This window comes from Anabrus simplex, chromosome 8, assembly GCF_040414725.1.
Source record: "Anabrus simplex isolate iqAnaSimp1 chromosome 8, ASM4041472v1, whole genome shotgun sequence".
Classification (NCBI taxonomy): domain Eukaryota; kingdom Metazoa; phylum Arthropoda; class Insecta; order Orthoptera; family Tettigoniidae; genus Anabrus; species Anabrus simplex.
This window is the reverse complement of record NC_090272.1, coordinates 24,778,829-24,794,273: the sequence shown is the minus strand read 5'-3', so window position 1 is coordinate 24,794,273 and position 15,445 is coordinate 24,778,829. Positions and strand designations below refer to the sequence as shown.

The 15,445-nt window shown below is 39.0% G+C and overlaps 1 protein-coding gene across 1 annotated transcript in view; it reads left to right on the top strand.

Annotated features, from left to right (window-relative positions):
- Positions 1-15,445, top strand: part of sv (shaven) — a 183,785-nt gene that overhangs the window by 134,369 nt on the left and 33,971 nt on the right. The window lies entirely within an intron of this gene.

The following is a 15,445-nucleotide window of genomic DNA, read 5'->3' as shown; positions in this document are numbered from 1 at the left end:
GCCTCATTTACATCAATCATGGGTACGCAACATGCAGATCGCGTTACTGTGCAGAGTTAAAATTTTCATGGATTTTAAAATATCAGCCTTGCTAATAAGATGATGCAATTAGCATACTATTTTACCAATGGGATCACATCACGTGCAAGCCAACAAATTTCACACCCGTCATCATCATTTCCTATTCAAATAGCTTGGTTAACACATCATTTCCCAGACGTGTTATCGTGGGATAAAAGCGAACGCCAGTTTTATAACTAAGTTTGTATCTAGTAGGTATTAATTATCATACTAGTGGACAAAAACTGGATATCTATGAATTTGGCGGCATTGATTGAATTATCTAGTAGGGCACTGACATATCATCTGCACTGTCAGCTACAGTATGTTGATCGATGATTATGTTAATGATTTCGACATGACGGAAGAGGGGGAAGAGGGAGTTTTAATAAACACGTGTATCGTTAGCCGGAACAATGAACTAAACACAAACACGATCATCTCAACAATAAAGTCACTTGTGGCGCACGGCCAGCGTAATCAACAGCCGTATAGCGCACGCGTGTCATCACTATCGTTACCACAAAACATCAGATTTTAAACGCTGTTAGTAATAATAGCAATAAACAAGTTGTAAATTCTGCCGAGATAAAAAATATAGCATTCCACCTTTCAATACACTTTTAAAGACAACCTTACAATAATGATACGTAAATGAAAGATATTTTTTCCACCAGTACTTGTTTCGGTTCTATTGAACTATCATTAGTTGGCTGACAGTTAAATTGACGAAAGACATTCTAACAATTACTAGAAAATGATACACAAAAGGATGGTGTGTAATGAACAAATAAAGAGTACATTAAAAAGGAGAGTTGAAAACAGCTACTAATAGACACCGCATCATGTGGGCGATTCTATACATCTACCGACTGATTATTGGATGATATAAATTCTTTCATGGATTACGTCGAATGTGGACCTGAAATGAGTATAATGTGTTCGTTATAATATTATTTAATTAAAAATAAAGAAATTCAACAATTATAAAAGACAATAATGCTCTTTACGTGGAACAATTACTTTCACGTATTCATTTTAAAATTTGGAAATTCCGGGCGAGCTGCATCTCACTTTTAACTCTCGGAACGTGCAGCCGTGGCCCAGGTGTTGAGCACTGGCGTCTCTCCATCTGGACGGCAGGTACAGTGGACGCTCACTTTTCCAACTCCTTCGCCTTCAGAGAAACCAACTTCTCCAATTTCATTCCCGGAACAGAGCATAGTCATGGGGCTAATTGAGCGTACTACAGAAAAAAAAAACACCAAATTAATTCGTGGGCCAGAGGTGACCAGTCTTAGAGAATGGGGAAGGTATACTTTAGGACATGGAGACTTCCTGCGCGTAGACGGGATAAAGAGATGTGTTACTTTTTACTTTACTAATAAATATCAGGTAATAGCATATGAACTGCTCCATGACGACTGTTCGAGTTATTTTCACAACTTGAAGACTTGTGCCGTTGAATGATGATTTATTAATTTACGATCGATATCTTCGTTGGCTGGCTGTCCGCCAAGGGTAGGTCTTAAAGGACTGGCGGTGCCTTTGTCCCCCTAATTAGTGCCTGTTCCCTCCCCCTGGGGGACTACACACCGCACCCCCTACCATCACACAACACGTGTTATGTCCTCAAACACACGAACCAGCCATATCATCTACACTTCGCCACTCTTTGGGGGTATCATTTTATTCTGTAACGTGCTTATGTAAAGATCTTCGCGTTTGAGATTTGACAGATTTACGATTTTTCAGACATTTTCAGTTAAACAGGGTTCAGACTTGTAAATCTTCAATCCTTATTCAGTAAACTTTGATTAGAATGCAATCTTACTAAAGTGATTAACAAATATATTCTAGCCCGTACAACGGTTCTGATATGAGATTTGCATAAACAATAGGCGTACACCTATTAGAGCCCCTAGAATGTATGTTACTCTCGGTACATTATGTACGAGGTTACTGCCCGAAAGCGCGAGCTCTATCTGTCTGAGAAGTCATCAAAAGCAGTAGTGAGACTGAACTCTTTCCCCTGCCTCAGTTGGCCAACATGGATTATTAATATTCCATTCGAGGTCAGCGGAAATGTCGATACTGGGAAGTCGACGTGTTTGCGTTGGAAAAAGATATTTATTGTCGCCGTTTTCTGCTAGCATTTCCATGAATTATTAAATAAAACAGTCCTAGGAAGAAAGAAAATCACTAAATTTCCATTAGAACATCACTGTTGAGCTAGACAAGAAAATAAGTCTTTTGAAATCCATTTGACTGAGTTACATTTAACGGAGTACAGCATGATTGTACTTTTCCGCAGTCCGCAGTTGGTCAATGTTCAATGTAAAACTGATTTTAAAAAGGGTGATTCGTAGTTACATTATTTCAACAGGGAACACAAAATATTTATTTGGATGTGGTATTCTTCTCTGTGCAAAATTACATTATAAAGTATACGTACAAGAAAACTGCTGCTTAGCTTCTTTAGGAAGGTAAGTTGAATTGTTGACAAAGAAACATAATTTTACATGAGAACTGTTCTACATTGTCTAACGGCTTGTTAATGGAGACGTGTATTGGATGTGTGGACCATGGAGAACCGGCTAGGAATCAATAAGCCGTACTATCTTCCCCCTGCAGACATCCTCTTGGGACGGCGAGGAACCTTTGATCTGGCGCTCCTTGCGAAGCGGATAATGCGGGAAAATCTACATGCAAAGCTGCCACAGCGTACGATCAACTCAAGCACTTGATATCCTCCGTCCCAGTACTTTGAAGTGATTTTGAGAATTCCACTCTCACTTCACGAATCAGCCTTACAATTTTTCTGGGACGTCATACAGTTTGCTACCAACTCATGTATGTAGTTGTTGTTTGTTGAACTGTACTCTTGACCGGATTTCTCAAGAAGTAATAAGCGCTGAAAATGAGTAATCGAAACAAGGAACATGTAACATAGCGTCTAGGCCGTTGGTCTTTCAGACGATTTTAGTACGAGAACAGGCTTGCAAGACGTGTTACCTCCCACCGACTTAGCTAAAACTATATGTGGTATTTTTCAGTGATTCACTTGGCGCTTCAGTCAAACAGTAATCTGACTACCTGAATATTGTGAACGAAATTATATTAATTTGGTTTGGCAAGATTAAAAGTATCATATATCTTCCATTTGGCTAGAAAATACAATATTATAAAATGCAACATTTGCAAGTACAAATTAAAATAAATGCACATTAAAATGAAGTTTCACTGGAATTCAGGTAGAAGTAAGACCACTGCATTGAGAAAACTCGAACTGCTGGAGAATGTATAGTAGGCCAACTGTATCTCTAAGAAAACTTCACGTGTTTTGATAATGTGTAACGTAGTCTCCAAGATTCAGTGCGAATAAATGGAAAATGAGGCTATTTCCGAGTAAAACTTTACTAAGCGGAAACTGCCTTTAGCGGAAATATTTCGGTCCCGTGAGATTCCATCGAAGACAGGATGAAATGTAAGTATGTGTGTATGTTCTACATCTCATCCAAACCACTGGAACAATTCAAACCAAACTTCGTACACATATGACTTACTATCTGGAGAAAAACACTGTGGGGATAAACCACCCCTAGCATACATAGGAGGATGATAATGATGATTATAATGTATTAACTTGAGCTCCTTCTATGATCTTTATAGGTAGGTAATAATTTGGATATTGGTATACATAAGTTGAATAACTTAAATGTTCTTAACAACACATGTTTGAAAAACAACAGGCCAGAACTTCAGACATTATCTAAGAGAAATTTGGGGTGAATTCTCGAAATATTTGTTTGGACATACATTAGACTTCATATAATCATAACCACAATTTCCAATAATTAATAATTAATGAGGAATGGGACAGTTTCCCACTGGTTTCCTCACAGAGCCAAACATTGTTACTACATATCAGTCTGTACATCAACCTATCCTACTTGTGACATTTTCGCAACGTTTATTAAGTGATATAAAATATTTTAGAAATTTTTGACGGGAAAATAATGTTTCGTGGGAATTAGAAGCAGACAGCAGGGTGTTTCAAGGAAGCCACTTTATGCTGTATGAGCTGCATGTCAGCATGTATTGTAAACGTTGTACTCGGCCAGTCTTTGGAGCGTGTTTGATTTATGTGCCCGGGCCCTTGGAGTACAATGGTCGCCTCTTCTCCTCTCGTGGATCCAGAAGGCCGTGAGCTACTGTAATCAAATTGTTGTTACAGCATCATAATGACGGGGGAGCGTTCTACATGACCAAACCGAAACAATATCGCCCTGTCTAACTTTAACGGTGATCAGTTAATATCGCTCTCGAAAACTGCGGCGCATGCGGCACTGTGAGGAGTTGTCCACATCATTTGGAACTGTATACTTGAGCTTCATTATGTCGCCCTAAAACCTCATCAAACCTACTCACAATGTATTTCTCCATTTGTTACTTAGTGCATTTTCGAGTTACAAATAAGAAAGACATTTATCACGCAAATAGTTAATTTGGTTTTTATCCATGAAGCTTCGTAGTTCACATCATCCACCACCCACTAAATCCCAACGTAGTCTTTTCTCTATGCTATCCAGCTGGTGTTGCATGTGAAGCAATAACGTTCCAAACTTGATAACACAGGATTTATCGCTTTCTTGGAAGAATTTGTAGATGGTTGAACATAAACTCACTCGGCGGGTTCCTGTGCGGTTAGGGACTCGCAGCTGTGAACTTGTATCCGGAAGATAGTGGATTTTAACCTCACTGTCGGCAGTCCGGAAGATGGCTTTCCGTGGTTTCCCATTTTCACACCAGGCAAATGCTGCGACTGTACCTTAATTTAGACCATGGCCACCTCCTTCCCATTCCTATCCCTTCCCCACCCCATCGTCGCCATAAAACCTATCTGTCTCGGTGCGACGTAAAGCAAATCTTAAGGAAGAGGTAACATAACCTCGTCTTCAGTGTCTGTAATACTGAAAAGCCCGATTTCTTAGATTCACAGAGAATTCATAAATATTCAGACTGACTTATAGAACACACAACTTTTCGTCCCTTAAACTGATAGTGAAGACATCTAAATGTATACAATGGAAATCTAGTGAAGGTATTTACAGGAAATAAATCTTATCAGACCATTAAAACCAAAGATGTTTCTTTTAATGCGTGTTTCGAATTTAAAACACCATTACTGGAGCGTCTAACGAATTAACCCTCCGTTCATATCTTTGATAGTGAAAATGACATGAGTAAATGTTTTATTAATAACTGTAGTGTTCTCTTTGAATATTAAAATGTTTGTATGCAATAACGCCGTGGTATGCCATGACACTAGCAGGCTCTGCCATCATCTACCAGAGTACACTTAATGTTCTCATGCAACAGGCTTTGGATGGCTGAAAACGCCTATATACATCATCTGTTAAATTTACAGAAATTAGCAGGCTGTGGAACAGTTCTGTATTCATCCACTAGACTGAGGATCAGTTCTACAGCACTGAAGAGATACCGAGACACCATGTGCATTCATCCTCATGTTGATGCATTCTCTTTGCCGCTAATTACAAATGTGTCGTGGTGCTATTTGAGCTCCTGCGATGACCGGAATGGCAAGACGTTCGATTAGTTGATCCAGCTTGGAATCGAAGCTGTGGACTCCTCCTGAAAGTTCATTACTGTAAGGAAACATATTGTCATCAAAATCAGCGAAAAACCATAATCAAAAGCAAATTATACCACCTATGAAAGTTGACTGTTAAATATTTGAGTGCAGTACCAGTAATGCCCTCAGTTTATTTTGACGCTGCTAATTGATGCTACACTAACTCTTGCCAGGGGTCCTGTGTTCTGTGCAAGGCGTCATACACCTACGCACTCCCTAACCAGTCACGATCCTAACTTTTACCGCGCCTCTTCCTATAAATAATACGTTGAATTTCCGACATAACCTCGAACAACCTGTGAATTACACATCCTGCACCCAGTTGCCATTATTAATGGACAAGTGAAGTCGAAATCTACCAAGAAGGCGACAATTAATTACCCTCTCGCCGGAACAGGGAGCTGAGATATTTAACAGTATGTGTTGCTGGGTCAGAGGTGGTTTTGTGGACGCTAATCCCAGATATACTGTAAGTATTTGGGATTAAATAATAATAATAATAATAATAATAATAATAATAATAATAATGTTATTTGTTTTAAGTCCCACTAACTACTCTTTTACGGTTTTCGGAGACGCCGAGGTGCCGGAATTTAGTCCCGCAGGAGTTCTTTTACGTGCCAGTAAATCTACCGACACGAGGCTGACGTATTTGAGCACCTTCAAATACCACCGGACTGAGCCAGGATCGAACCTGCCAAGTTGGGGTCAGAAGGCCAGCGCCTTAATCGTCTGAGCCACTCAGCCCCGCAAATAATAATAATAATAATAATAATAATAATAATAATAATAATAATAATAATAATAGTAATAATAATGAAATCGTTCCTAGAAGCTTCTGTGAGAACTGAAAACAATATTCAATCTAAATATGTTTTATTTATTTATTTATTTATTTATTTATTTATTTATTTTGGTAGCGTTCGTGGCCTTAATTTAACTGCAGCTCCAGAATTTCCCTGGTCTTAAAATGGGAAACCACGGAAAACCATCCTCAGGGCTGCAGACGTTGGGATTCGAACCTACCATCTCCAGATTGCAAGCTCGTATTTTCTGCAACACTTTCAAATATCGGAAGTTGTCCCTAAAGGATCTGGCGACAGTGCAGCCAAACAAGTGATCCAATGTGAGAGATAAGTTACTTGAAGGCTCTCATCACACCCCTGAAGTAAGATCTGGCCATCAGTGTTGATGATCTCGGTGGTGATTTGCAAGTCGTTCACGGGTGACGTCTCCTCAGTGAACCGCACTCATCTGTGAGATGATGATTTGGAACGTATTTAACGCTATATATAAAGTTAAGGTCCACTCGCTACATACAGTATATAGCGAATTTAAAAACTGCCAGTAGTGTGTAAGGAGGGAAGTGGGAGTGGGAGGGGGTTGTATTGTTCCGTACCCCAGCTCAGGCGAAGCGGCCGACAAGCGACCCATTCAGTGAAGTCAGGCATCGGAACGGCTTCTTAGGGCGGGCTACGTTCGCTTGCAGAATAGCACGCAGTGGCTACAGTGTCCAGTCTGCAGCTCACCCACACAGCTTACTATTACACATTACAAGACTTGCTCCGATACTTCAGTTAACAGATTTGTGGAATCTTTAAATGTTCACATCATGAAATGTCAGTCACACTGCTTAATTCGAAGTCGTATAATTCAGTAATGAGTTACCGCAGGCACTGTGGAAGAAATCTGGTCCAACACAATCTTCTACATATAATTTTGTAATTGATGAAACTCCTAAACCTGGAAGCATTAGTTTTGGGCAGTATCTTCCATATATCATATCGTGAGTTTATAAGCGAAACACAAAGTCAAAATCTCCCTTCTCAGAAAAACTGGTTTGAAAGTTTTCATTCATTCCTCAGAATAAGAATAATTCTCTTTAAAATGATGCAATGGTTTTGTTAGAGTACGGTACTGTTAGGAGATCAGAAGAATGCACATGCCCGGTGAGGCGACGGGGTTCTCACCAGCAGAGCCAGTGACACAGTGGTTACCATAGCAACTTCGCTACTATCCAGGTGACTTAATATTATCTTCTCTGACAGCTCTTCGCTCTTGTCAGTTGTAATCCAGCAAACTCCAAAGTGTGAGTCAATGTTTTCGTGTAGCAGATACGAGCAGATAAGAGCCGATCTGTCTGGGCAGAACAGGAAGTACGTGCTTCCAGGCCACATTCCTCATTCCTGCATTCTTTTCATCTCTCCACAATACCTACTATCGCTATACAGACGAGGCTGAGACCACCACAATCAAGTGCAACCACAAAATAGCTGTGTTTTCAGTCTATAACTATTATATCGCATCCAATGTTTATATTTACTTCCAATTAATGTGTCGTTTTAATTGAGTTGCAACGTTTTCATTCTTTAACCGACAGTACCCAAACGCCTGCCGATACGACATTTGTCTCGTAAAGAAAATTTTCCAGACCAAAATCTTGAAAAGCCACTTCCAGCATGTCCGATCTATTAGAGCATCTTCACCATAAACAGTCCAGTTCCATGGATAAATGGTTAGCGCGCTGGACTTTGGTCACAGGGGTCCCAGTGTCGATTCCCGGCAGGGTCGGGAATTTTAACCACCATTGGTTAATTTTGCTGGCACGGGGGCTGGGTGTATGTGTCGTCCCCATCATCATTTCATTCTTATCAAGACGCGAAGGTTGCCTACGGGCGTGAAATCGAAAGACCTGCACCTGGCGAGCCGAACATATCCTCGGGCACTCCCGACACTAAAAGCCATACGCCATTTCACCATAAACAGCAGAAATATAATTTTAGGTTTGTGCAGCGGTTTTGACCTTGCGAAAATTAAATGTGCCTTAATGTCCTTTAAACTTACCACGCCGACAAATACCTAACTAGGTAGTGTAATGGATCTTTGCGTTATCAGAGTTAAAAATCGAAGTTATTGTTCTACCATTGGTTGAGGTGTTCTCGACAACTCCTCAGTTGTTGCTGTGTAGCGAGTGTGCAGCTTCATCAGGCGAATATTCGTGGTTGTGCGGAATTTACTTACGATGCCGCATTTTCTCACTCAGTATAATAATGACAGTTAAATTAAATACATTTTGAAGTAATGAAAAAATACATCAAAAATATTTATGAATTCCTTCAAATAAGTAGATTCATCTGTTAGTAGCTTTTAAGAAACAGGCTGTTGAGAAGGAATCTGGCTCAGTGTGTTGTGTTGTGTGAAGAAATGCTAATGGAGTAGTGATTGGCTGCCGCGAAGTCCCCCCACCCTCGTAAAGCCACAAACCGTGTACACCCCCTCCAGTTTCAAATATTGTGCACTGCTCATTTTCTCCCGTCGCGCGCCTGCTCTCGACCGGAACGCGCACACGTTTCCTGATGAGCACAATGCACTCCCTTCGCTCAAGATGGCGCTCCATTCATTACAAAGCTTCCATTAATGGTCTGACATCCAGAGAGGATAAGGCAAAATCTCAGAAATAATACAGCATGGGAAGCCGAAATATCTCAACGTGTTAGGTATATATCTCACGTACGATACTCTGGGATGTCATAGCGTAGTTAGTTCCGAAACCTAAGTCGATATATTTTCTGAATTTCGAAACTTGACATCTCTTAAAAGTACACCACAATCGAAATGATACTAAAACATTATTATTATTATTATTATTATTATTATTATTATTATTATTATTATTATTATTATTATTATTATTATTATTATTATTATTATTATTATTATTATTATTATTATTATTATTATTCCGGGATATCTGTGGAACAGCAGAGGTGAAAGAAGGTGCCGGGATGAATGGGTCTAACTACAGAGTCAAAGTTAATTTAAAATTTTAACACAGGTTATATTTTCCAGAAAACAATAGAAATTTGATAGCTTTTCACTTTAGGGAAATTACAAAGACATAGCAATCTAAAAACAACACTTAGAAGGATCCAAGAATTTTAACTCTCTTGGGCTAACAGCCCCTAATTTTACAATTTCGAGCTCCTAGCTCAACGCACAAATTTGTTGAAGGGCAGAAATCCCCTAATAACATGGAGCACTTGCTCCCACTTTACAATGTCAAGCCTCCCAGAGGCATTCTTACAACACTAGAAAAGAGCTGACACGCTCTCAGTTTTTCAAGCCTATTCAAGGCAATATCAGACTTTACAATTACTTGCCATCAAAGCACAACTTACACAAATTTATTTATTTATTTATTTATTTATTTATTTATTTATTTATTTATTTATTTATTTATTTATTTATTTATTTATTTATTTATTGTCTTGTTTTATATGGCGGGACTCAGGCTATGAAGCCTGCTACAAAGAAACGGGTGTATCTCGTACCCAACCTACTGGGCCTTAGCAGAAAAAGAACAGGTTAAGTAAATGGCCCGAAACACCAAGCTGAATGGAGGTGTGTACTTGCACTCCTAAATATGCATTCTTAAAACCTAAAAGGCACTAGACAGATGAAACAGGAGCTAATCCCAAACTATGGAGGTGACTCGTATAATAATAATTTAAGACATTACAGGAAGGAAGATAACCAGTTACAAAACGTAGTCACCACAAACCGATATGAAGGGGAGCTCGAGAGGGTAAATCACTCTCTATCCCCGAATTACAGTTGCAGATTTTATGAAGTTTTTACATAAGCTGGCAAAAAATTACATTTTTAGAAAAGTAGGTTACATGGTAAAAGTTTCGGACCTTTCCCGCGGGTTAAACTGTTGAGCTAGCAAGAAATAAAGATGTTAAACGGCCATTACCTTGCTGAAGAACTGCTGCCTGATGACATAGGCACCACCCGCCTCCCACTTCACATACACACACTCAGTTAGATGTTGATCAAATGGCCAAGAGACGTGGAAATCCGCAGTTTATAAACTCTCGGGGAAAGTTCGAGACCTTTCATGAATAATCAATCCACACCCTCTCACTTTTATTGGCGGATACAAGGTTACACACAAAATCGAAGCAGAAACCCGTGATTGGTTAGAAATTAATTACAGAAATTAGGGATTGGCTGAATTCAAAACTGGCGGAAAGAAAAGATCAATATTGCCAACCCCAAAATGAATGAACATAATTTAGTTAAGAACAAACTTATGAATACAAAATTTCTTCAAATAAAGTTCCTTCACTTCGCATAGTTTTTGTAGTGACATCTGTTGCAGAAAGTACAAACTTCCTGATAAATGGTAAAGAAAACGCGTAGAATTGTATACAGTACTGGAAACTTCACTATTACAAAATTAAGGAGGTGACATCTTCTGAGGAAGAGTTTAACTAGATTTAGTTCCAAGTTCTGTGTTTCTCCTGTAGAGGAGTTCTAAGTCGCGCAAGATTTAAATGTGCGCTGTAGTGGTGTACCGCCCGGTACAATTATTATTATTATTATTATTATTATTATTATTATTATTATTATTATTATTATTATTATTATTATTATTATTATTAGTTTCGTGTCTACCACCTCTGGTTTGCGATTGCACAAGTTTGGTGGAAGATCTCTGTTTCATTTCTTTTTCATCAGAACTACTTCATCTTCTGCCAAGAATACTCTGCTCTTTCTCGTTTCCTCGAAGGACAGGTCCTTCATTTCCGCATCTGTTCTGTTTCGCATGCATTCTGCCCTGATTTCACACTTTTCTAGATCTCGATGGACTTGCGTTTCCATGTTCTCCTTGAAAGTGAGAATCCTGTTGGTGAGCCTTTCTGGTTCCATGCTTTATTATTATTATTATTATTATTATTATTATTATTATTATTATTATTATTATTATTATTATTATTATTATTATTATTATTATTATTATTAAACTTCTCGTAAGCCGCTCTCCATTTGTTATTTAAAGTAAGACGCATTAGGAATTAAAATATTGCCGGTCTGTAAGGGGCGGGATAACGAACCCAAAACTGCTCAACTTGGTTACAATAGGGTGTCAGATAATAGACTCTCCAGAAACAGGGAGACCATGTGAATATGGCGGGAGCTCTAACAATATGTGAATGTGTTCAGAGTGCGTGACAAAGGACGCTCGCAGAGCGCCGGCACAGACGGAGAGGGAAGTCGGCCCGCTGTAGGAGACTTGCTGTAGTTCTCAGCCGGAAGGAAGGACCAACAAACGATAATGTCTCCATAATAATAATAATAATAATAATAATAATAATAATAATAATAATAATAATAATAATAATAATAATAATAATAATATATTCTGGAAGGAAAATGTGTTGGCATATGGATAACCTACGCCAGTATCAGTTCAGCCCCAAGGTGTAGGGACCAACGCGTCCGCCTGTCACCCGGCGCCCCGGGTTGGATTTCTGGCCGGGTCAGGGGTTTTTAATTGTAAATTATTAATATCCCTGGCCTGGGAACTGGGTGTTTTGTCGTCCTTAACATTTCCTCACATTTAACACTTTACACTTCCGCTGTTACAATTACACACAGGTTCATAACATATGGTGTAAGTAGTGGAAAAAGATATTTAGAGGTCGACGCCACGGACAAATAGCATTTTTAAATCAACTTACTTCTTTTGTCTAGAGTTCAAAAACATGCATTACTTGGTCGGAGTCCTTATTATTGAGTTCCAAATATTTCGTCTTTGGGCCTAGAAAAACCGCTGTGTGATAATATTTTAGCTTAGAACTCCGACCAATAAGGTTCTATAATCTAAGGTTCAATACTGCATGAACAATATCGTTCTAAGTGGTACATGTGCTGCGGGTCAATATTTCTCGCCTCAAAATTAGCACATAATGGTATTTTGAGGTGCAACGATGATATATTGGTATGAATTCGGGGGAAGGAGCAGGATTACTGTGTATTTTTTCTAGTGGTTTAACATCGCGGTGACACAAGGGAGGACGATATTACAATGGGAAAGCGCTAGAATGAGGAAGGTTACGAGTCTGATCTTGATTAAGGTGCAACCCAAGCATTCGTTGTGTGTGAAAACCACGAACTGCTGACGCTGACGCTGGGATTCGAATCTACTATCTTCCGAATATAAGCTCAGCTATATGGCCGTTCTATGGGATAGCAAACGAGCTTTTGAACCAATCGCTTTTGAGTTAGATTTTATACACCTGCAGCGATAATAGCATCTAGCGGAGATGACTGGTAGCGGAAGACAGAGAGCACATCGCGACAACGATCAGTGTACTGTTATTATAGCCGAAGACAGAGACCACATCTCAACAACGATCAGTGTACTGTTATTATAGCCGAAGACAGAGACCACATCTCAACAACGATCAGTGTACTGTTATTATAGCCGAAGACAGAGACCACATCTCAACAACGATTAATGTAACGTTATTGTAGCCAATGACAGAGAGCACATCTCAACAACGATTAATGTAACGTTATTGTAGCCAATGACAGAGAGCACATCTCAACAACGATCAGTGTAATGTTATTGTAGCCGAAGACAGAGAGCACGTCTCATCAACGATCAGCGTAATGTTATTGTAGCCGAACAGAGAGAGCACATCTCAACAACGATCAATGTAACGTTATTGTAGCCGAAGACAGAGAGCACATCTCAACAACGATCAGTGTAATGTTACTGTAGCGGAAGACAGCACATCTCAACAACGATCAATGTAATATTATTGTAGCCAAAGACAGAGAGCACATCTCAACAACGATCAATGTAATATTATTGTAGCCAAAGACAGAGAGCACATCTCAACAACGATCAGTGTAATGTTACTGTAGCGGAAGATAGAGAGCACATCTCAACAAAGACCAGTGTAATGTTATTGTAGCAGAAGACATAGAGCACATTCCAACAACGATCAGTGTAATGCTATTGAAGCAGAAGACAGAGAACACATCTCAGCAAAGAGCAGTATAATGTTATTGTAGCAGAAGACAGCGAACGCATCTCAACAAAGACCATTGTAATGTTATTGTAGCAGAGGACAGAGAGCACATCTCAACAAAGACCAGTGTAATATTACTGTAGCAGAAGACAGAGAGCACATCTCAACAAAGACCAGTGTAATGTTATTGTAGCAGAAGACAGAGAACACATCTCAACAAAGGCCAGTGTAATGTTATTGTAGCAGAAAACAGAGAGTAGATATCAACAATGATCAGTATAGTTTTATTGTAGCAGAAGGCAGAGAGTAAATATCAACAACAATCAGTGCATTGTTATTGTGAACGAAGACAAGGAACATATTCCAATAGCGATCAATAGAATGTTATTATAGCCGTAGACATAGAGCACATTTAAAACAAAGACCATTGTAATGTTATTGTAGCATAGGACAGAGAACACATCTTAACAAAGGCCAGTGTAATGTTATTGTAGCAGAAGACAGAGAGCGCATCTCAACAAAGACCAGTGTAATGTTATTGTAGCAGAAGACAGAGAACACATCTCAACAAAGGCCAGTGTAATGTTATTGTAGCAGAAGACAGAGAGTAGATATCAACAACGATCAGTGTAATGTTATTGTAGCAGAAGACAGAGAGTAGATATCAACAACGATCAGTGTAATGTTATTGAGAACGAAGACAGAGAACACATCTCAGCAAAGGCTAGTGTAATGTTATTGTAGCAGAAGACAGAGAGTAGATATCAACAACGATCAGTGTAATGTTATTGTAGCAGAAGGCAGAGAGTAGATATCAATAACAATCAGTATAATGTTATTGTAGCAGAAGGCAGAGAGTAGATATCAATAACAATCAGTATAATGTTATTGTGAACGAAGACAAGGAACATATTTCAATAGCGATCAGTAGAATGTTATTGTAGCCGGAGACATAGAGCACATCTCAACCAAGACCAGTGTAATGTTATTGTAGCAGAAGACAGAGAGTAGATATCAACAACGATCAGTGTAATGTTATTGTAGCAGAAGACAGAGAGTAGATATCAACAACGATCAGTGTAATGTTATTGTAGCAGAAGACAGAGAGTAGATATCAACAACGATCAGTGTAATATTACTGTAGCAGAAGACAGAGAGCACATCTCAACAAAGACCAGTGTAATATTACTGTAGCAGAAGACAGAGAACACATTTCAACAAAGGCCAGTGTAATATTACTGTAGCAGAAGACAGAGAGCACATCTCAACAAAGACCAGTGTAATATTACTGTAGCAGAAGACAGAGAACACATCTCAACAAAGGCCAGTGTAATGTTATTGTAGCAGAAGACAGAGAACACATCTCAACAACAATTAGTGTAATGTTATTGTAGCAGAAGACAGAGAACACATCTCAACAAAGGCCAGTGTAATGTTATTGTAGCAGAAGACAGAGAGTAGATATCAACAACGATCAGTGTAATATTACTGTAGCAGAAGACATAGAGCACATTTCAACAAAGGCCAGTGTAATGTTATTGTAGCAGAAGACAGAGAGTAGATATCAACAACGATCAGTGTAATGTTATTGTAGCAGAAGACAGAGAGTAGATATCAACAACGATCAGTGTAATATTACTGTAGCAGAAGACAGAGAGCACATCTCAACAAAGACCAGTGTAATATTACTGTAGCAGAAGACAGAGAACACATTTCAACAAAGGCCAGTGTAATGTTATTGTAGCAGAAGACAGAGAACACATCTCAACAAAGGCCAGTGTAATATTACTGTAGCAGAAGACAGAGAGCACATCTCAACAAAGACCAGTGTAATATTACTGTAGCAGAAGACAGAGAACACATCTCAACAAAGGCCAGTGTAATGTTATTGTAGCAGAAG